Source organism: Bos indicus, chromosome 9 (assembly GCF_029378745.1).
Source record: "Bos indicus isolate NIAB-ARS_2022 breed Sahiwal x Tharparkar chromosome 9, NIAB-ARS_B.indTharparkar_mat_pri_1.0, whole genome shotgun sequence".
Taxonomy (NCBI): domain Eukaryota; kingdom Metazoa; phylum Chordata; class Mammalia; order Artiodactyla; family Bovidae; genus Bos; species Bos indicus.
The window spans coordinates 92,084,820-92,106,229 of NC_091768.1; the positions used below are offsets into that span (position 1 = coordinate 92,084,820).

The window sequence follows — 21,410 nt, forward strand, 5'->3', positions numbered from 1 at the left end:
AGATGTATAAAAACATAGAAAGAGAAGGATGAATAACCAAGGGTGAACATGAGAAGAGATTTAGGACAGCAGAAGCCTTAAATGAGCTTTGACTTGCAAAGATGCAAAAGCTGGTATTAATAGAAAAGACTTTGAAAACTATTTCTAGCCAAAAGAAGAGAGAATAGGGGCTAACAAGTCAGGCTGGAGAAATTGAGCATGATCAGGCCACTATCTTTGTAGATATCACAGGGGGCATTTTAATGAGCAAAAGCTGCTGGACCCCTCCAGCCCTGAGAGGTTGATTCTATAAAACAGGTTATTGATTCTATAAAAACAGATGTTGAAATTCTGTATGAGGTCCACACACATCCCAGGACGTGAGCTAGTAAGATAATTCTAGAGTTGGAAAGACAGCCTGCTGAAGAGTTAACAATAATTACTGCCTTTCACCTAAAATGTTGAAAGCAGCTTCTAGAGTTAGTGAGTTTGTCCCCAGGACACGGCTTACTCTCTGGGATGATCTGACTCGTCACGTGTGCACCATCGTTAGTGATAATGCTCTGCACTCAAACAGCCCCTTTCATCTGTGGATCCCAAAGATTTTTGCAAGCATCCATTAGTTCTCACACATAACTCTGAATTCGCCTGCACACTTGTGAAGTGGTTGTAAACAGTGTTACAACCCAGGCAAAGCCAGACCACTGTGACGGCATCTCCTGGGTGTCCAGTTGTTGCTGGCGGCTGAGATACCTCAATGAACTCCAACCTCCTCCCGCCACTGATGTCCGATCTTCTGACATTCAACTATCAAATAAGGTACGAAATTTGCAGGAGATTTCTCGACTTCTAATCAGCATATGAGTTTGAGAATGGTATATCCCGTCTGGCTTTGTCTTGTGTTCTGTCCCCCTACACAAACTCACACACAAAGGGAGAGCTGTCTGGAAGGTTCTGGGACAAGGTTGACCACTTTACTGTTGACTTGCCATCCGCCCTGCCCCCCCAGCCCATGGCCCACCAGCTCCAGATCCAGTTAACACTTAACACCATTTAACTAGTAACAGGGAATTCCTCTGGGGTTGGAGATGAAGGGAAAAGCTTACCTTCCACCCCCTGTGGTTCTGACTTTGACACATTTTAATAGTTAAAAGCTAAAGAAAACCTGATGCCTTCATTTCCTCTCCATCTGTCCCTTCATAACCCCCTACAGTCTAGCTTGCATCCTCTCCCCTCTTCTGAAGTCACTTTTTTAAAAGTCTTCAAGGACCTCCTCGTGGAATTCCACAAGGCATTTCTGGGGGTCGTTCCACTTGACCTCCCTGGTAATTCTACCCACCCTGCCCTCCTCCGAAGTCTCTTTCCTCTTGACCTCTGTGGCCCTGGGATCCCCACTTTCCTTTCCCCTCTCTGGTCATTTCTCTTTCCTGTTAGGAGGATATCCGTCATTCCTGTGGTCCCTGAGCATCTCTGAACCTCCTGTAGAATAACCCTTATCTCCCATGGGATAGAGACTGGAAAACCTCCCAGACTGGAAAACCCAGAGACCACGTTCTTTCCTCTCTTCCTCTGGTTTTCTATATCCAGTGGCTCCCGGAGGTCCTACCTTTTCTCTGAAGTAGTTCTTAGCACTCACTGCCTTCTTGGTTGGGCCCCAGCACCCAGAGCCTGGCTGCCCAGACTCTTTTGATCCTGTGCATTAACAAGATATGTTTGTACAATTCCCTCTTCCAGTTTTTGATGGTTTCCATATAATGTGCTGGACTGGGTGGCTTAAACAGTAGAATTTTATCTTCTCACAGTTCTGGAGGCCAGAAGTCCAAGATGAAGGTTCCATCAGGGGTTGGTTTCTGATGAGACTCTTCTGTCTTGTAGACGGCCACTTCCCTGTGTCCTCACATGGCCTCTTTGTGTTTGCAGAGAGAGACAGAGAGAAACAAGGAAGACAGAGAGAGAGGAAAGAGAGAGAAAGAGAGGCCTGGTGTCTATTCTTCTTTTCTTCTTTCTTCTATCAAAATCAGGGTGAACACTTATGACCCTATTTAATCTTTATTACCTCCTTAAGGACCCATCTCCAACTACAAGTCACATTGGAGCTTAGGACCTCAACATACAAATTTGGAGGTGATGCACAAGTCAGTCTATAGTATATATTTTTTCTATTACACTGGTATGTTTATATAAAATATACTCAAAAAAAAAAGATGAGAATTTAAAAAGCAAGTACAAATACAAACTCTGCTGTTTTCTCCCCATATCCCAGGGCATCACCTCAGTGTACCTGGGCTACATTCCCCCTGTTCAAAACTGCGGACCTGGGCAATGCCTGCAGTGTCCTGACGCTCAGTCCACGTCAGGCTTTCACATCGTCTTCCCATCCGGCTCAGCCTCTGTATCAGCCTTTGTGAAACACTGGTTCCTTCTCCTCCCCTCCCTCTGAGAGCACTGGTACCCTGGGTTGCCCAGGAGAGGCCAGGCCACTGCCAGCTTGAACCTCAGGGTCCTCCCCGTCCCAACACGACGTCTGCTTCAAGCCGTCGTTCCTCTCACCGCCTCCCTTGGAACGCGCTTCCTCCTCCTCTGCAGGTCCGGGGCCTCCAGCTCACATCCTCACCACGCTCCCCGTTCACTCCCACCTGTTCGTCTCTCCCTCCCTGAAGCTCCGTCCCATCCTCTGGTTCAGGGGCCCCAGCGGCTCAGCAGTGTTAACTTCCGCATTCACGGGCGCCATCTTTCCTCCTCGAATGGATTACAGGCTCCAAGAGCTCTTGGAGGCTTCTTGCAGGCTTCTTCCTCATTTCACGTCCTCCGCTGAGCACAGCCTCTGAGCTTGCCTCTGTCGCTGCCGTGCTTCTCTGGCCTTCCAGGGGTGGTGGTTGGGCAGAGACCACCGTGGAGGCCTTGGAAGCAGCAAGGCCATCTGACTTACTGATCGCGGGTATGCTTGTGGCCCAGATGTGTTTGGGGCAGACAGCTTAACACGATTGAGTTCCTAAACGTACTCCAGCTCAGCTTCTTGCCAATGGTATTTCCCAGAACTTGGTAATATAGTCTCCTAAAAATTTAATAGAAGAAAAGTTGGCTGCTTATTGAGAAGTGGACTCTTGACTGTCGACTCAGATTACCTGAAATGAATGTTGACAAATGCAAGATTTATTAGGAAAGCATCCCTCTGTTTAGTGCCCAGTGGGGTTCAGGACATGCGTGTAAATCATTCAGATAACAATATTTCTGGGTTGAGCACTTGGCATTCGCCCACCAGAAGTCACCTATAAATAGAGCACCTGTTCACAGATGGCAGAGCTGGGATGCTGGCAGTAAACACTCAGGAAAAGAATGGCTTTGAACTCTGAAAAGGCAGCAAGCCTGGAGCTGTTTCCAGATCTCGAATTCCCCTGTAAAACTCACCAGCTCATGCTGACCTGAGAATTTCAAACCAGTGCACTAAAGTGAAGATACCAACTCACTTCCTGAACTTTATCGCCCCATGGCTGCGATCCAGTTTCCAGATACGTATTCAGGGGCCATGCCATTACTGAGATGAACAGCCTTGGAGACCCTTTAGCTGAAACTCACTCTTCTCTGTGCCATGAATATGTGCTGGCTGCAGATTGGTTTCCTGATCCCCTTGTGGGTCCAATTGCTCTGCAAATTGAATTGTTTAAGGTTTAAACTATGTATTTTTCCCCCTCATCTACAAGGTGAACTTGGCAGACTCAGTGTGTGTCATAGTTGTGTTCAGAGTCCACAAGTCATTGCATAGTATGTGTTTCAAGTATGAGGTTGTTCAGGGTCCTGAACCAGGATTATCTCTCCAGCCTCTTTGAGTGATAGTTGGTTGCCAAGGATACTAACTGGCACTGTGGGTGACACCCACTTAATCTGCAGAGACCATGCAGGTAACCTTCAGACCACGTTGCTCAGATTAAAGTGTAGCTGTGGTTCTCCTCTAATGGTTCATTGTTGGATTTTCCTCTTGGTTTCTTTTTACTTTTGCATAGGAGCTACCTGTGTCTCTGATGTGGAAAGCAAAGGTCTGAGTTGGAAAGAGAGACGGACCTGGGAGAGGCCAGTGCTGGCCACAGAAATGTCTGCTTCATGAATATTTCTTTGAGATTTTTGAGCCTTTTCTTTTCACAAGAGACCCACAGAGAGGGATTTCCCTGACGATCCAGTAGTTAGGACTCTGTTCTTCCATGGCTTAGGGCTCCGGGTTCAGTCCTAGGTTGGGGAACTAAGATGCTGCATACTGTGAGGTGAGGCCAAAAAACATTTTTTTCTTTCAAATAAAAATTAAAAAATAAAAAGAGAGACCTGCAGAGAAAGAAGGAGGGCACAGGAGGGGAGAGAGGAAGGGAAAGATCAAGAAAAGAAGAAAGGAAAAGGAAGAAGGGAGAAAGAAAGCAGTCTCCCCATGGGTCCCGTGTGGTTTTGTGAACCCGCCTCTCTGAGCAGAGTTTAACTCGGGACACAGCCTCCCCTAGCAGCCTCCCTCCACTGTGGCTGCTGGCAGGGGCCACGGGGACATCACAGATGGCACTGGGGAAGGATGCAAGGGCCGGCCTTCTCCCTTCCCCGGGCGCTGGGCTGAGGCCCATGTGGGAATACCCACGTGGGTTGCCAAGTCAAGCATTTTCATGGCCTGAGTCACACAGACAAGAGTTTTACTCTGTGAACACAGACCAGGCGAATAAAGAACCAAACGCCAATCCCAGAAGGCAAGGAAATGATCATTAAGTGCCATTCTGTGCACTCAGGGTAATTGTCCATGCCACTCTTCGGTGGCTCTGTTCTGGGCAAGGGCAACGCACGCTTCCAAGGCCTTGTTGAGCATCAGGCCCCCTCACTGTTTTCTTTCAACCCGGCTTTGAAGCTGGACGGTGCAAACCAGGACGGAGTTTGGAAAGTCTGTGTTCATCGCTGGGGTTTAATTAAAATACACTGAGCCTTGCAAAAACTTGTGGTTTGGAGTAATGGAAACTTTAGGGAATCAGAAACAGAGACTGATCCATGGAAGAAAGGTCTGATTTTCTCCTCAAGCTTTGGGTTTCTTGCCATCCATTTCCTCCCAGACTTGTAGTTGACGCCTTCTTAAACATATGAATTATTTTTCTTTATTTTTTTTAAACATGTGAATAGTTTTTTAAAAATTTATTTTTAAATTGGAGTATAATTGCTTTACTTGTGTGTGTGCTAAGTCACTTTAGTCATGTCTGACTCCTTGCGACCCTATGGACCATAGCCCAGCAGGCACCTCTGTCCATGGGATTCTCCAGGCAAGAATAAGGGAGTGGTCGCCATGCCCTCCTTCAGGGATCTTCCCAGCCCAGGGATGGAACCCAAGTTTGTGTCTCCTGTGTTGGCGGGTGGGTTTTTTACCACTACCACCACCTGGGAAGCCCCATAATTGCTTTACAATGCTGTGCTTGTTTCTGCTGTTCAACAGTGTGAATCAGCCGTATGTATATATTATATCCCCTTCCTCTTGATGAATTATTTTTCCAGTAAGAGACCAACCAATTGTATTATCACAAGTAGTCACTTATACAGAAGAATTATGCAAATATTCATACTATTTCATATTCCCCTTCTGTTGGATTGATTTATAAATATATATTTATCACATACCTATTATGTGCAGAGCATGTGAGAGGTGCAAGGGGTACAATTGTGAGCGCCGCTGGACCAGCCTGGCCTCTTTCCTCATGGAGCTCCTGACAGCTTTCGGTGCCTCTTGGTCTTTCTATGTTAAGAGCATGGCATTTAGCTTGGTCTTGAGGAGTGAACTTGATATTCACAAAGTGTCAGTTAGTTAAGAAAATGAAATGACTTTGAATATAGACCTTGTCACCAACATACAGTTGTATATAACTGAATATATATCTCTAATAGTGATGACATAGCAGTGTTCTTCAAAGCACGATTTATACATGTTTCTCCCACATGTCAAACTTCATTTCAGCAGCTCTGTAAATCCGTCAGAGGGGGGCTTTCCATGGCTGTTGCTGAGAGGCGGGTCTTGACTGACCTCAGGCTCTTGAGAACGGTGCTTCTCAAAGTAATTTTTTGCATCCAAGTCACATGGATGTGTTTGTTAAAATTCAGATTCTTTAGCCTCACTCCAGATCCACAGAATTAGACTCTCAGGAGTTCAGGATCAGAAAGATGCATTTCTTTTCTTTTTTTTATTTTAATTTTTTTTAAACACCAAAAACATTTTCCATTGGGGTATAGCTAATTAACAATATTATAGTTTCAAGTGAACAGCGAAGGGACTCAGCCATACATATACATGTATCCATTCTCCCCCAAACCCCTGCTCCCATCCAGGTGGCACATAACATTGAGCCGAGTTCCATGTGCTATACAATAGGTCTTTGTTGGTTATCCATTTTAAATATAGCAGTGCGTACATGACCTTCCCAAACTCCCTATCTATCCCTTCCCCCTGGCAACCATTAAGTTCGTTCTCTAACTCTGAGAGTTTTAGAAATCCATTTCTAACAGGCATTGCCCCAGTCATTTTTGTGCAAAGTAAAGTTTTAAGAACATTATTTTCCTAGCATTCTTATCAAAATCAACGTAAAAGCAATCAGTGGATTGGTCAAACCAAAGAAACTCCATCCAATATTTGGGGGTGGGGAGCTGATATCAGGCAGGTCTATGATAAGTTTATTTAGCATCATATAGCCCCTCCCCCCAAAGCAATAAATAATAAAATGATACTCCTTACATTTAGCTGGCTATGCCTATGACCTTAGTCAAGTCATTTGATTTCTTGCTTTCCTCATCTGCAAAATGAGAAGCTGGTCTTCATGATCTTTAAGCACATTTTCTTTCTTCTTTTTTACTAATATCAACAAACTAAGTAGGTACCTGAAGCTGAAACTCCAATACTTTGGCCACCTGATGTAAAGAAATGACTCACTGGAAAACACTCTGATGCTGGGAAAGATTGCAGGCAGGAGGAGAAGGGGACGCCAGAGAATGAGATGGCTGGATGGCATCACTGACTGAATGGACATGGGTTTGAGCAAGCTCTGGTAGTTGGTGATGGACCAGAAGGCCTGGTGTGCTGCAGTCCGTGGGGTCACAAAGAGTCAGACATGACTGAGTGACTGAACAACAACAACAAAATAGGTGTCTGCAGTGGCGGCTAGTACTTTTACCCTTTCCCGTCCATGCACCCTCCCACGTGTGATGCAAATACTGGTCACCAGGAGATTAAAGGCAGAGACAAAGAAAAAGATTAGCACAGCAGAAACAGGTCAAGTAAGCGTTCAGACTCTAATTTTAATTGTTTTCTCTTGTCTTCCTTCTTCTACTGAATAATATTCTTTTTTCTTCTGTTATATAGTGATTGAATTCATCATCTTTAAGTCATTGATCCACTTATGTAATGCTTAAGGAGCATCCAGTATATTCCAGGACAAGGCTGTATGTTGAGCACGTGGACATGAACAGTCTGACCTCATATGGTTTTCCCTCTACTAAAATCAGTACATTTGAACCCAAATAGTTCATTGATACCTTTTCAATTTAAAGTTCCTTCTCCTGAAAGGATAATGTAGAAAAATTGTTAAAAACATAATGACCAAAAAACAAAAAAAGACAAGGGTATTTTTTTTTTGTTTTGAGCTATATCTAAGCTATGGTTTTTCCAGTGGTCATGTATAGATGTGAGAGTTGGACTGTGAAGAAAGCTGAGCACCAAAGAATTGATGCTTTTGAACTGTGGTTTTGGAGAAGACCCTTGAGAGTCCCTTGGACTGCAAGGAGATCCAACCAGTCCATTCTGAAGGAGATCAGCCCTGGGATTTCTTTGGAAGGAATGATGCTAAAACTGAAACTCCAGTACTTTGGCCACCTCATGCGAAGAGTTGACTCATTGTAAAAGACTCTGATGCTGGGAGGGATTGGGGGCAGGAGGAGAAGGGGACGACAGAGGGTGAGATGGCTGGATGGTATCACTGACTCGATGGACATGAGTCTGAGTGAACTCCGGGAGTTGGTGATGGACAGGGAGGCCTGGCGTGCTGCGATTCATGGGGTCGCAAAGAGTCGGACACAACTGAGCGACTAAACTGAATTGCTTACATTTGAAACTTAAATTTTTGAAAGACAAACCCTATACAGTCATATATTACTCCTGTCCATGTGAGTAAACAAACAAAACCCACAGTTGTATCATTGTATGTGCTGTCCCATCCTCTATAATGTTCCCTGGGAAGAAGGGAAGACAGGTGGGTTCTTTAAGGTTTTTGAATCTTTAGTGACAGAGGTGCTTATGCTCATTTTATATTAATAACACCTCCTATATAACAGATAATAACTGTATGCTGATTTGTTTTCTATTTTTGTTATCTTTCAGAGAATGGCAATAAATCTTTATAGAATGATAGATGAAGAACCTTCCTTTAAAAAGACTATTTCAAACTAATCTCCCCCTAATTATATTGGAAGGCTTTTCATGATAAAATTCCTGGAAGGGTCACTGAAGTGAAGTGAAAGTCGCTCGGTCGTGTCCGACTCTTCAGCCCCGTGGCCTGCAGCCCGCCAGGCTCCTCTGTCCATGCACTCCTAGAGGCAAGAGTACTGCAGTGGGTCACTGGAGTTCAGAAATTCTCCTCACTCCGTAGGTATGATTTAAATGTTTAAATTAAGAGTTAGTCGCTCAGTCATGTCTGACTCTTTGCAACCCCATGGACTGTAGCCCACCAGGCTCCTCCATCCATGGGATTTTCCAGGCAGGAATACTGCAGTGGGTAGCCCTTTCCTTCTCCAGAGGATCTTCCAAGCCCAGGGATCAGACCTGTGTCACCTGCATTACAGGTGGGTTCTTTACCATCTGAGCCACTAGCGAAGCCCTTCAACTAAGAGGGTACCTGGATTTATGAGCTTCTGCCTACATCTTGGATTTAAGAGGAAAAAGGGTATTTGCATTTATCTTTGTGATCTATTTTATATTCAGGAGAGGACTCTGTCATGAGGTTGCTTTCTTCAACTATTGGCCATTTCACACAATTTGAAGAGATTTCAAAAAATGTATCTTATTCAAGTGGAGTTGGTTGACAGTATTGCATTATGAACAGATTTTTAATTAAGGTTTATAGGTGAGTCACCATAAAAATGATGCAAACTTTCTCCCTCCACTCCTGCCCCTGGAGAAGCCACTGAAGGATGCTTCCCTTGTCTCGTGTGAAGAGACCACGGGTGTCGTAAGGCCCTTTCCCCTGACCTTAGATCTGAGAAGGGCCTTCTCTGCCATTCCTCCTCCTCAGTTTGGAAAGATCAAGTTTGGAAAGATCATTCCCCATCACTGAGATGCTCACCTGTCTTTATTGTGTTTTTCAAACAGGCAGGATTTATTAAGCAAGCAGCCTGCAGCCCACCCTCGAGACATGAGAGCAGATGAAGCCCAGTAGGACTGGTCTCATCTGTTTTTTGTTTTTTAATATATAATTTTATTTATTACTTTCTTTTACTTTTGGTTGTCCTGGGCCTTTGTTGCTGTGTGGGCCTTCTCTCCAGTTGCCGCGTGTGGGCTTCTCAATTGTGGTGACTTCCCTTGTTAGGAAGCGCGGGCTCCAGGGCACACAGGCTTCAGTGGGCTCAGTGGTTGCGGCTCACGGGCTCTAGAACACAGGCTCACTAAGTTGTGCTGCACACAGCTTAGTGGCCCCACCGCCTGTGGGATCTTCCCGGATCAGGGATTAAACCCGTGTCTCCTGCATTGGCAGGCGGATCCTTTACCACTGAGCCACCAGAGAACCGCCCTGCTCTCATCCGTCCTGAGGACTAAATGAAGACAACCGGAAGAATTGTATTGGCTTCTTTGTTTGCATCAAGTCGCACCCCAAGACCTTGCGGGGAGAGTTTGAGGTGTGCTAAACTGCACATCCTAAAGGAGATCAGTCCTGGGTGTTCATTGGAAGGACTGATGTTGAAGCTGATGCTTCAGCTTTGGCCACCTGATGCAAAGAGCTGACTCATTTGAAGACTCTGATGCTGGGAAAGATTGAGGGCAGGAGGAGAAGGGGACGACAGAGGATGAGAGGGTTGGATGGCATCCCCAACTCCACAGACATGGGTTTGGGTGAACTCCGGGAGTTGGTGACGGACAGGGAAGCCTGGCATGCTGCGGTTCATGGGTTTGCAAAGAGTCGGACACGACTGAGTGACTGAACTGAACTGAAACCACACATGTGACAGCCAGACAGAGGGGCAGGTCTCCTGTAGCGTTTTCCCCAGAAGGTCAGCAGAAACCTGAACTCATGGCGGCTTCAAGAGACAAGCTGTTGTGTCTCAGAGGAAGAAACAGCACAGCTTTCAGCCTCTCTGGGCCCCGAGATGCTGGGTGGGCAGCACCTGGGCTCACGGTGCTCCTGGTGCCCAGTATCACGCCTGCTTCCTGCCTCTGATTTCAGGCCTTTCAGAAAGCTTTCTGTGAAATGGAAATCCTGAGTGGTCTTTTCTGATGCTTTCTTCCTTTGTGGTAAAGAGCTAATTTCATATACTTGAGGAAGCTTTTTCCAAAGGGACTAAAACTGGGCTGCTGGAGAAAGAATCAAAACACATGTGCGGGAGACAGATGAGCATTTAGGTACTGGAAGACTGTGAACACTTCACACTCCACAGAGAAGGTCGGGGGCCCCGGCTCCAAGCCCTGTGCAGGGCACCTCTCAAAAGCTGGGGTGGGCCACTTCTTTTTACTTTGAAAATCACCTCCTGGTCTCCCCCATATCACAGTGGATAGTACAGCGCAGGGGACACAATTCGATCTCTAGTCTGGGAAGATCCCCCCGCCCAGGCCACAGAGCAACTAAGCCCGTGCACCCCAACTCCTGAGCCTGGACACCCGAGAACCCGTGCTCCACAACAAGCACGGCTGTGGGTGCCGGTGCCCTTCTACACCCCTCCGCCCCGGGACTGCGGCCCCACCGCAGCGCCACCCAGCTCTGCCACGTCTCCTTGCCAGGGAGTCAGGGTGGTGTGCCGACAGGTTTGTGTCTGGAAGCCTTCAGTCACTCGATTGTGACAAGTTCTTTTTTTTTTTTTAATTTTGTGTATTTATTTATACTGAAGTATCGTTGATTCGCGATGCTGTGTTAGTTTCCGGTGTCCAGTACCATGATTCAGCTACACATTTATACATGTATGTACCTGTAGTTTCTCTATTCTTTTCCATTATAGTTTATTGTCAGTCTCTCCATCGTGTCTGACTCTTTGTGACCCCACAGACTGTAGCCTGCTGGGCTCCTCTGCCCATGGGATTCTCCAGGCAAGAATACTGGAGTGGGTTGCCATGTCCTCCTCCAGGGGATCTTCCCAACCCAGGGATCAAACCCAGGTCTCCCACACCGCAGGCATGTTCTTTACTATCTGAGCCATCAGGGAAGCCCATTATCGTTTATTACAAGATAGAAAATATAATCCCCTGTGTTAGACAATAAATCCTTGTTGTTTATCTATTTTATGTGCATTTATTAATCCCTATACCTACTCTATCCCTCCTCTCCTTCCTCTTCCGTAACCATCAGTTTCTTTTCTCTATCTATGAGTCTGTTTCTGGGTTGTAAATAAGTTTATTTGTGTCAGTAAAAAAATTTTTTTTTGTATTTCTGTATTTGGCTACATCTGGTCTTAGTTGCTGCACGTGGGATCTTTAGTTGTGGCAAGTGGAATCTAGTGCCCTGACCAGGGACCAAATCCTGGCCCCCTGCATTGAGAGCTCAGGGTTGTAGCCACTGGACCCCTCGGGACGTCCCTGTATCATTTTTTTAGATTTCACGATTAAGGAATTTGATATATTTATCTCTCTCTCTCTCTGACGTACTCCACCTAGTATGATAATCTCTAGGTCCATTCATGTTGCTGCAAATGGCATTATTTCATTCTTTGTTTTTTATAGCTGAGTAGTATTCTATTGTGTATATATATCACAACTTCTCTATCCATTCCTCTGTTGATGGACACTTAGGTTATTTCCATGGAGTGTAACAAGTTCTTATATTAAAAATATTCAGCTAACCTAGAAATTGTGGAAAATTCTTAAAGAGATGGGAATACCAGACCACCTTACCTTCCTCCTGAGAAATCTGTATGCAGGTCAAGAAGCAACAATTAGAACTGGATATGGAACAACAGACTGGTCCCAAATTGGGAAAGGAGTACATCAAGGCTGCATATTGTCACCCTGCTTATTTAACTTATATGTAGAGTACATCATGAGAAATGCTAGGCTGGATGAAGCATAAGCTGGAATCAAGATTGCCGGGAGAAATATCAATATCTCAGATATGCAGGTGACACTACTTTTAATGGCAGAAAGTGAAGAGGAACTAAAAAGTCTCTTGATGAAACTGAAAGAGGAGAGTGAAAAACTTGGCTTAAAAACTCGACATTCAGAAAACTAAGATCATGGCATCTGGTCCCATCACTTCATGACAGATAGGGAAACAATGGAAACAGTGAGAGAGTTTATTTTCTTGGGCTCCAAAATCACTGCAGATGGTGATTGCAGCCATGAAATTAAAAGACGCTTACTCCTTGGGACAAAAGCTATGACAAACCTAGACAGCATATTAACAGAGACATTACTTTACCAACAAAGGTCCATCTAGTTAAAGCTATGGTTTTTCCAGTGGTCATGTATGGATGTGAGAGTTAGACCATAAAGAAAGCTGAGCACCAAAGAATCGATGCTTTTGAACTGTGGTGTTGGAGAAGACTCTTGAGAGTCCCTTGGACTGCAAGGAGATCCTAAAGGAAATCAGTCCTGAATATTCATTGGAAGGACTGATGCTGAAGCTGAAAGTCCAATACTTTGGGCACCTGATGCAAAGAACCAACTCATTGGAAAAGACCCTGATGCCAGGAAAGATTGAAGTCAGGAGGAGAAGGGGATGACACAGGATGAGATAGCTGGATGGCATCACCGATGTGATGGACATGAGTTTGAATGAACTCCAGGAGATGGTGATGGACAGGGAAGCCTGGCATGTTGTAGTCCATGGGGTCGCAGAGTCAGACACGACTGAGCGACTGAACTGACTGACCTAATTAAAACAAGCAAAGTCTGGAGCTGAGCTCAACTAGGTGAAGTGATTTGAGTGATCAACTTGAGCAGACCTTGCCTGAAGGCAAATATTACCTAGTCGAATTATTAGACCTAAAAAGCAATTCCAATCTTAATAAAGTTTATATCCCATTTAACACAAAGATGAAATGTACGAGGAGTGATAGCTCTACATTTCAGTGTCAGGAGTCTATCTGAGAAATGTTTGTTTTAATGATATTTTTATTACAGTTGCATAAATACAGCAAAATGCACTGAACATATGTTACAGTTTTGTGGGTTTACTCAAATAAACACACCTGTGTAACCACAGTCCTCTTTAAGAAACAGAACATAACCATAATATTTCCCTCCCTGCTGCCCTCCCCACCCTGACCCCCGACATAGTCACCACAAGTAACCGCTAGCCAGCCAATGCAGGAGATACAGGTTCAATCCCTGGGTCAGGAAGATCCCTTCGAGGAGGAAATGGCAATCCAGTCTAGCATTCTTGCCTGGAGAATCTGGTGGACTACAGTTCATGGGGTCACACAGAGTCGGACATGACTGAATGACTGAGCCATACACACACACACATTTTTGAACTTTACATCAATGGAACCACATAGTACCTAATAATTTATTTCTGCTGTCTTTCTCACAACGGTATGCTTGTAAGATTCTGGTAGGAATTGATTCCCTTACTGTGCTGTATAGTAATAATTATAGTAACTCCATAATATGAATATGCTATACTTGATGTAGCCTTTCTACTGTGGAGGGACATTTGAGTTGTTTCTCCTTTGGGCTCTTTCAAATAATGACTTCAGAAACATTTTTATACCAGTGGTGTGCACATTTAAGTGTACTTCCATTGAGTGTATACACTGGGGAAGAATTGTTGGGTCATGGCATCTATTCAGTTTTTGTGGTTACTGTCAAAAAGTTTTTCCAAAGTGACTATATGTATTTACACTCCCACAGGCAATTTATGAGATTCATACATATCCTTGCTAACACAATGTTGTCGTCTTTTTTGTTTTAGCCATTTGGAGGGTATGTGGTGGGGTCTCTTTGTGGTCTTATATATTATTTATTATTATTTCCCTGATGACTGAGGTGTAGCATCTTTTCTAAATGTTTATTAGCTTTTAGAACATCTTCTTTTATATAGTAACACTTCAATCTTTTGCCTATTTTTAAATTGCAATGAGGGCTTTTTTGAATTGATTCCTCAGAGTTTATCTGGGTGCCAGACCCTTATGGGGTCCATTATCACAGACACTTCTCTGACTGTTTTGGCAGTCAAAATGATGATGGGGAAACACCTCAAAGGGAAGAGGAATTCAAACGCTGGGCTCCTCTCTCCAGAATCCCCTTTCTCAGGGATTTTGGTTTAAGACTTCAGTGTCTGGGCAGCTTTTTGATGACTCCCAAGCAAAGAAGAGAAGCGAAAAGCAAAGGAGAAAAGGAAAGATATAAGCATCTGAATGCACAGTTCCAAAGAATAGCAAGAAGAGATAAGAAAGCCTTCCTCAGCGATCAATGCAAAGAAATAGAGGAAAACAACAGAATGGGAAAGACTAGAGATCTCTTCAAGAAAATTAAAGATACCAAGGGAACATTTCATGCAAAGATGGGCTCGATAAAGGACAGAAATAGTATGGACCTAACAGAAGCAGAAGATATTAAGAAGAGGTGGCAAGAATACACAGAAGAACTGTACAAAAAAGATCTGCACGACCCAGATAATCACGACGGTGTGATCACTGACCTAGAACCAGACATCCTGGAATGTGAAGTCAAGTGGGCCTTAGAAAGCATCACTACGAACAAAGCTAGTGGAGGTGATGGAATTCCAGTTGAGCTATTTCAAATCCTGAAAGATGATGCTGTGAAAGTGCTGCACTCAATATACCAGCAAATTTGGGAAACTCAGCAGTGGCCACAGGACTGGAAAAGGTCAGCTTTCATTCTAATCCCAAAGAAAGGCAATGCCAAAGAATGCTCAAATTACCGCACAATTGCACTCATCTCACACGCTAGTAAAGTAATGCTCAAAATTCTCCAAGCCAGGCTTCAGCAATACGTGAACCGTGAACTTCCTGATGTTCAAGCTGGTTTTAGAAAAGGCAGAGGAACCAGAGATCAAATCGCCAACATCCACTGAATCATGGAAAAAGGAAGAGGGTTCCAGAAAAACATCTATTTCTGCTTTATTGACTATACTAAAGCCTTTGACTGTGTGAATCACAATAACTGTGGAAAATTCTGGAAGAGATGGGAATACCAGACCACCTGTTCTGCCTCTTGAGAAATCTGTATGCAGGTCAGGAAGCAACAGTTAGAACTGGACATGAAACAACAGACTGGTTCCAAATAGGAAAAGGAGTATGTCAAGGCTGTATATTGTCACCCTGTTTATTGAACTTATATGCAGAGTACATCATGAGAAACGCTAGGCTGGAAGAAACACAAGCTGGAATCAAGATTGCCAGGAGAAATATCAATCACCTCAGATATGCAGATGACACCACCCTTATGGCAGAAAGTGAAGAGGAACTCAAAAGCCTCTTGATGAAAGTGAAAGTGGAGAGTGAAAAAGTTGGCTTAAAGCTCAACATTCAGAAAACAAAGATCATGGCATCCGGTCCCATCACTTCATGGGAAATAGATGGGGAAACAGCGGAAACAGTGTCAGACTTTATTTTTTGGGGCTCCAAAATCACTGCAGATGGTGACTGCAGCCATGAAATTAAAAGATGCTTACTCCTTGGAAGGAAAGTTATGACCAACCTAGATAGCATATTCAAAAGCAGAGACATTACTTTGCCAACAAAGGTCTGTCTAGTCAAGGCTATGGTTTTCCTGTGGTCATGTATGGATGTGAGAGTTGGACTGTGAAGAAGGCTGAGCGCCGAAGAATTGATGCTTTTGAACTGTGGTGTTGGAGAAGACTCTTGAGAGTCCCTTGGACTGCAAGGAGATCCAACCAGTCCATTCTGAAGGAGATCAGTCCTGGGATTTCTTTGGAGGGAATGATGCTGAAGCTGAAACTCCAGTACTTTGGCCACCTCATGTGAAGAGTTGACTCATTGGAAAAGACTCTGATTCTTTGAGGGATTGTGGGCAGGAGGAGAAGGGGACGACAGAGGATGAGATGGCTGGATGGCATCACTGACTTGATGGACGTGAGTCTGAGTGAACTCCGGGAGTTGGTGATGGACAGGGAGGCCTGGCGTGCTGCGATTCATGGGGTCGCAAAGAGTCGGAGACAACTGAGCGACTGAACTGAAGCATATGAGTGTGTGTGCATAAAGTTTCATCTGGATATCCTGCTAGCTTTATTTTTTTTTTTTTTGGCCATCACAAGGGCTGGTCTAGTATAAGCCGTTCCTTTATATTCTGAAGCCTAAGTCAAGGATGAGACTGTTGATTTGGGGGCAGTTCCGAAGGAAACTGTAGAATGAGAAGCATGTCTGGTGGCCTGAAGGCCAGCCCCAAGCACTGAGCAGAGACAGCCTTTCCTGGGCTGAGCTGGGATGAAGGGAGGATGTGCGGTGCTGGGTGAGGTTCTGCCCTCTGACCATCAGGCCTTGTCCTTGGGGATCTCAAAGTGTGTCCATCCAGTTCAGTCCACAGAAACTTTTGGAAGCCCCCTGCCAGTGAGTGGAACAGTGAACTGAAAATAAATAAATGAAGGCCAGTGCTAGACTGACAGAGGTCAGCTCTTCAGTCCCATGTGCCCCAGAGGTTCCAAGCGCGGTGGGGGGTGAGGGGGGAACCTTCCCAAATCTGTCTGTTCATCTTTGTGTCTGCAAGGCTTAGAGCCAGGCTGAAAACAGCCCCGCAGACAGGAGGCCTCCCAGTTGAGAGAAGGAGGACACAGCCTGTGGAGTCCTAACAATGCGGGCCCAGGGTGGGACAGGATGGCAGCATCTGCAACAAAGACCAAGGTCCACTAGGTCCAGGCAAGAGCGACCTGCGGAAGACTGGGGCCAGCATGCCTCACCCAGGCGGGCTCCAACCTGCTTCTCACCTGGCCTGACCCACGCCCAGCCTCCTCCAGAGAGAAGAGAAGGGATCAGAACAGGGAAAACTCTGAAACAGACAAAATATGGGAAGGTTTTTTAAACTGGAAGGGACTACATTTCTTGGGAGGGGTGAGATTTCCTTTTCCATGACTGTTCTGGATTGAATCACGTCTCCTTAAAAGGTATGTTGAAGGGCTGGTACCTACGAATGTGCCCTTATTGGAAAGAGAGTCTTTGCAGAGGTAGTCAAGCTGAGATGAGGTCATTAGAGGCGGCCCTAACCCAATATGACTGATGTCTCTTTAAGAAGAGGAGAAGAGGGGGAGTTCTCTGGTAGTCCAGGGGTTTGGACTCCAGGTTTCCACTGCAGAGGACGCAGGTTCCATCCCTGCTTGCTATGCTCAGTCACTCAGTTGTATCTGACTCTCTGCAGCTCCATGAACTGTAGCCCGCCAGGCTCCTCTGTCCATGAAATTTTCCAGGCAAGAACACTGGAGTGGGTTGCCATTTCCTACTCCAGGGGATCTTCCTGATCCAGGAATCGAACACTCGCCTCCTGCATTAGAAGGCAGACTCTTTACCATTCACTGAGCCACCTGGGAAGCCTGAATACGGTGGGGCAAAAAAAATAAAAAAATACAGGAGAACAGAGACAGAGATCCAATAAGAGACGCCGCATGATGACAGAGGCAGAGATGGGAGTGATGTATCTGCAAGCCAAGCAACTCTGAGGATTTCTGGAAACACCAGAAGCTACCAGTGTGAAAGAGATTCTCTCCTTGAGCCTTCACGGAGGCCTGGCCCTGTGGACACTCATTTCAGGCTTCCAGCCCCTAGAACCATGGGACGTAAGTTTCTGTTGTTAAAACCACCCAGTGTGTGGACATTTTCCCAGGGCAGCCCTCGGGAACGAATACAACTGCAAACTGGAAATAGGGGCTGGTACACCAAGTTGAGTCCAGTTACGGAAAAGGAAAGACATTAGGTTTCTGTATATGTCTTCACATTTTATATGGAACTCAGGCATTGAGCTCATATTATATTCCTTTCAAGGTTACCTTTCATGTTCCCTTTACATCTGGGCAGCCCTCATCTGCTTCTCTCCATGTGGGAATTCCCTGAGTTCATATTGCATCAGTTGCCCTCTGTGAAAGTGAAAGTCACTTAGTCGTGGGCGTCTCTTTACGACCCCATGGACTACACAGTCCATGGAATTCTCCAGGCCAGAATGCTGGAGTGGGTAGCCTTTCCCTTCTCCAGGGGATCTTCCCAAGCCAGGGATCAAACCCAGGTCTCCCGCATTGCAAGCGGATTCTTTACCAGCTGAGCCACCAGGGAGGCCCAAGCTCTACATCAGTACACAAGGCAACTGCCAGAAAGCTTTTGCTTTCCTGGTTCTTGTTTCATTAAGCTAGCCTGAATTGGCTTGAGTCAGAATTCACAGCAACTGAGGAAATATATACAGTTTACCACCAAGTATACTTTGCAGTTAAATAACAGCTCAGGTCAAGGTCTCACCAGGAAAGGAATTAGTGACAGCTACAGTGTTTTCTCATATAAATGTGTACCATCAGGGTGGACCTGTTGGGAGCATTGAAGAGCTCCAGGGAGGTCTCCTCAGTCAGATTGCCTCCTTGCTTCTACGAGTGTCTGTGATCCATTGGGTAGCATCATTCCTCTGCTTCTCGAAGGCATTATTAGGTTTACAATTAAAGTACAAATCTCTCCCAAGAAAGTTCACAGCTTAAGTTCTTAGCAACAGATGACCGTTATTGATTGTGTGATTTCTGGGATTGGGAAGAGATGAGGATGGAAGGAGGAAGGCCATGTCCTGCTTCCAGTATGCCCAAGGACAAGGTCATTGTAATCATCAAGAGCCAGTATTCAATGAGCATTCATGTCATGGTTGATGGTTTAGTCTCTAAGTCGTGTCCAACTCCTGCGACCCCATGGACTGTAGCCTGCCAGACTCCTCTGTCTATGGGATTCTCCAGGAAGAATACTGGAGTGGGCTGCCATTTCCTTCTCCAGGGGATCTTCCCAACCTAGGAATCGAACCCCGGTCTCCTGCACTGCAGGCAGATTCTTTACTGACTGAGCTATGAGGGAAGCCTCATCCATGTCATAATAATGACAGTTAGAAAGCATGAACTACATTTTCAAAACAGAAAGGAGTTCATGAATGGCTCGTAGACTTATGGCTTGTTCTTTGGCTTGCTTTCACAGGAGCTGGTAGACAGATAAGCTGACAGCAGGTCTCCACCACTGCCGTCGATCACTGCTGTGTTCACCTTGCCCTCGGGATGGTGCTGGGGAGACACAGAAGTCCCCCTAGTACTTCTTCAGGACGGCATGTTTCTCATTCCCTCATCATAATGAAAAGAAGATGGATTTCTCAACCACTTCCTCCTGGAGGAGGTAAATCTGGCATGTCTTTGGGTTTCTCTGCAAGCTGGTAGCCACGAGAACACTGCTGGTTAACAAGAGTCGTCAGGACTGGGTGCCTTTCTCAGTTAAATTTCAGGTCCATGTAGGACTCTGCACAAATTGATGCTATCCTGTTGTAGGAAATGGTACTTGAAGCAAGAAATTGTCGAAACCATGTGACAAATTAAGTCCCTCTATTTCAAAGAATCCAAAATTGCTTTATACGGACTTCCCTAATGGTCCTGTGGCTAAGACTCCATGCTCCCAATGCAGGGGACTCGGGTTCAATCACTGGTCAGGGAACTAGATCCCACATGCCACAACTAAGACCCAGCATAGCCAAATAAATAATAAATATTTTTGAAAACTTGCTTTGTAAGTTCTCTCATGGCCCTGGGGGCTGGGAGTGTATATTCAGATGATAAAGACATCTGTGAGGCAAGAGGAAAAACCCAGTCAGCTCCTGCACCAGCTTCTGCTGCTTCTCCTGTTCCAGAGGCTGCTTGTTCAAAACAAGCTGTCTGTTTTTATTAGGGAATTCCACAAGAGAAAGTGTGTTTGCTGAGACTCTCATTCCAATGACGTGAAATAATAATAAAATATGCAAACAGAGTTCCCATCCCTTGTTGGGAGAGGGGGAAGGAAGGTGGGAGTGAGCAGGGTATTCCAGAAGCATGAAGAGTAGACAACAACAAAGTTCTTTTTTTTTTCTTTCTTCTCCTTTAAAAAAAAAAAATGGTAAAATAGGAATGTTTTTAAAACTCTTAACCCAATAGCAGGGAAAAGACTTCATTAATCCTGTAACTTTGGGGAACCACTGCAGACGGTGGTGGTAGTTTTAAAATCTAGAAGAGAACACTGCAATGCCAAAATGATTGAAAAAAAAATTTTTTTTAATGGAGATGTATTCTTTACAGTATAAAGATACAGACCTAACTTGTTATAGAAAGGTTATACATAGTCCTATCAAAAACTATATCTGATTTAAAAGCCTGGCATGTGAATTTTAAAGCTTATGGCTTATTTAACCTTTCTTTTTTTTTTATTTTATTTTATTTTTTTTTATTTAACCTTTCTAATGAGAAAGTTTGGGTGAAAAACCAAACAGTAGCCATGAAGTCAGGGTATTATTGTCCCAATTAAATAATAAAGATTTATTAATTTATGTGTCTGTTAATTTAATAAGTATTTATGTAATGTGCTAGACAAAAGGCAGATGTTTTTCTGCATGACATAATTTCCTCATTCTATTACTAAAGTTTGTAAATTTCTTAAAAATGCATTGGAATGAAGCTGTTTAAAAGAATCAAATTGTCTATATGTATTGGCATGCCCATATGTTTATTTCATATCTATGTAAGTGTGCAGAGTATAGGGTGCATTTGATAAACATTTACTATAGTTGTTATAGGATACCCTAAGACTTTCTTTTTCTTCCTTTTGAGATATATTGGACCAAGGAGAAGTTGGCAAACATGTAAATCTGAGCTCAAGGTCATATTTTAGCTCATTTAATACCCTAGCTTTGAAACTGAAACCCACAAATTATATATCATCGTCAAATAGTAACTTTTAGTAACAAATTATATATCATCATCAAATAGTAACTTTTAATAACATAACAGTTAATGTGATTTATTCTCACTACTCACAGGTATGGGCTTCCCAGGCTCAAATGGTAAAGAACCCACCTGTCAGTATAGGACACCTGGCTTTGATCCCTGAGTCAGGAAGATCCCCTGGAGAAGGGCATGGCAACCCACTCTTGCCTGAGAAATCTCATGGACAGAGGAGCCTGGCGTGCCACAGTCCATGGGGTTGTAAAAGTGTTGGATATGACTTAGTGACTAAACAATAAACACCACCACCACACCTGTATACCTAATTGGATTTCATAGCTCCACTTATGAGGA

At 44.5% G+C, this 21,410-nt stretch overlaps 1 protein-coding gene across 11 annotated transcripts in view; it reads left to right on the forward strand.

Moving 5' to 3' along the window:
• Window positions 1-21,410, forward strand: part of SCAF8 (SR-related CTD associated factor 8) — a 221,559-nt gene that overhangs the window by 195,127 nt on the left and 5,022 nt on the right. For 5 of the 11 annotated variants that reach the window (XR_011568537.1, XR_011568544.1, XR_011568545.1 and 2 more), the window contains one exon: window positions 19,297-19,488. The gene's annotated coding sequence lies outside the window, so the exon portion shown is untranslated. Of the gene's footprint in view, window positions 1-478; window positions 799-6,851; window positions 7,252-8,350; window positions 8,619-19,296; window positions 19,489-21,410 lie in introns of all 11 variants that reach the window. The other 6 variants (XR_011568538.1, XR_011568542.1, XR_011568546.1 and 3 more) reach the window with 4 other exon arrangements.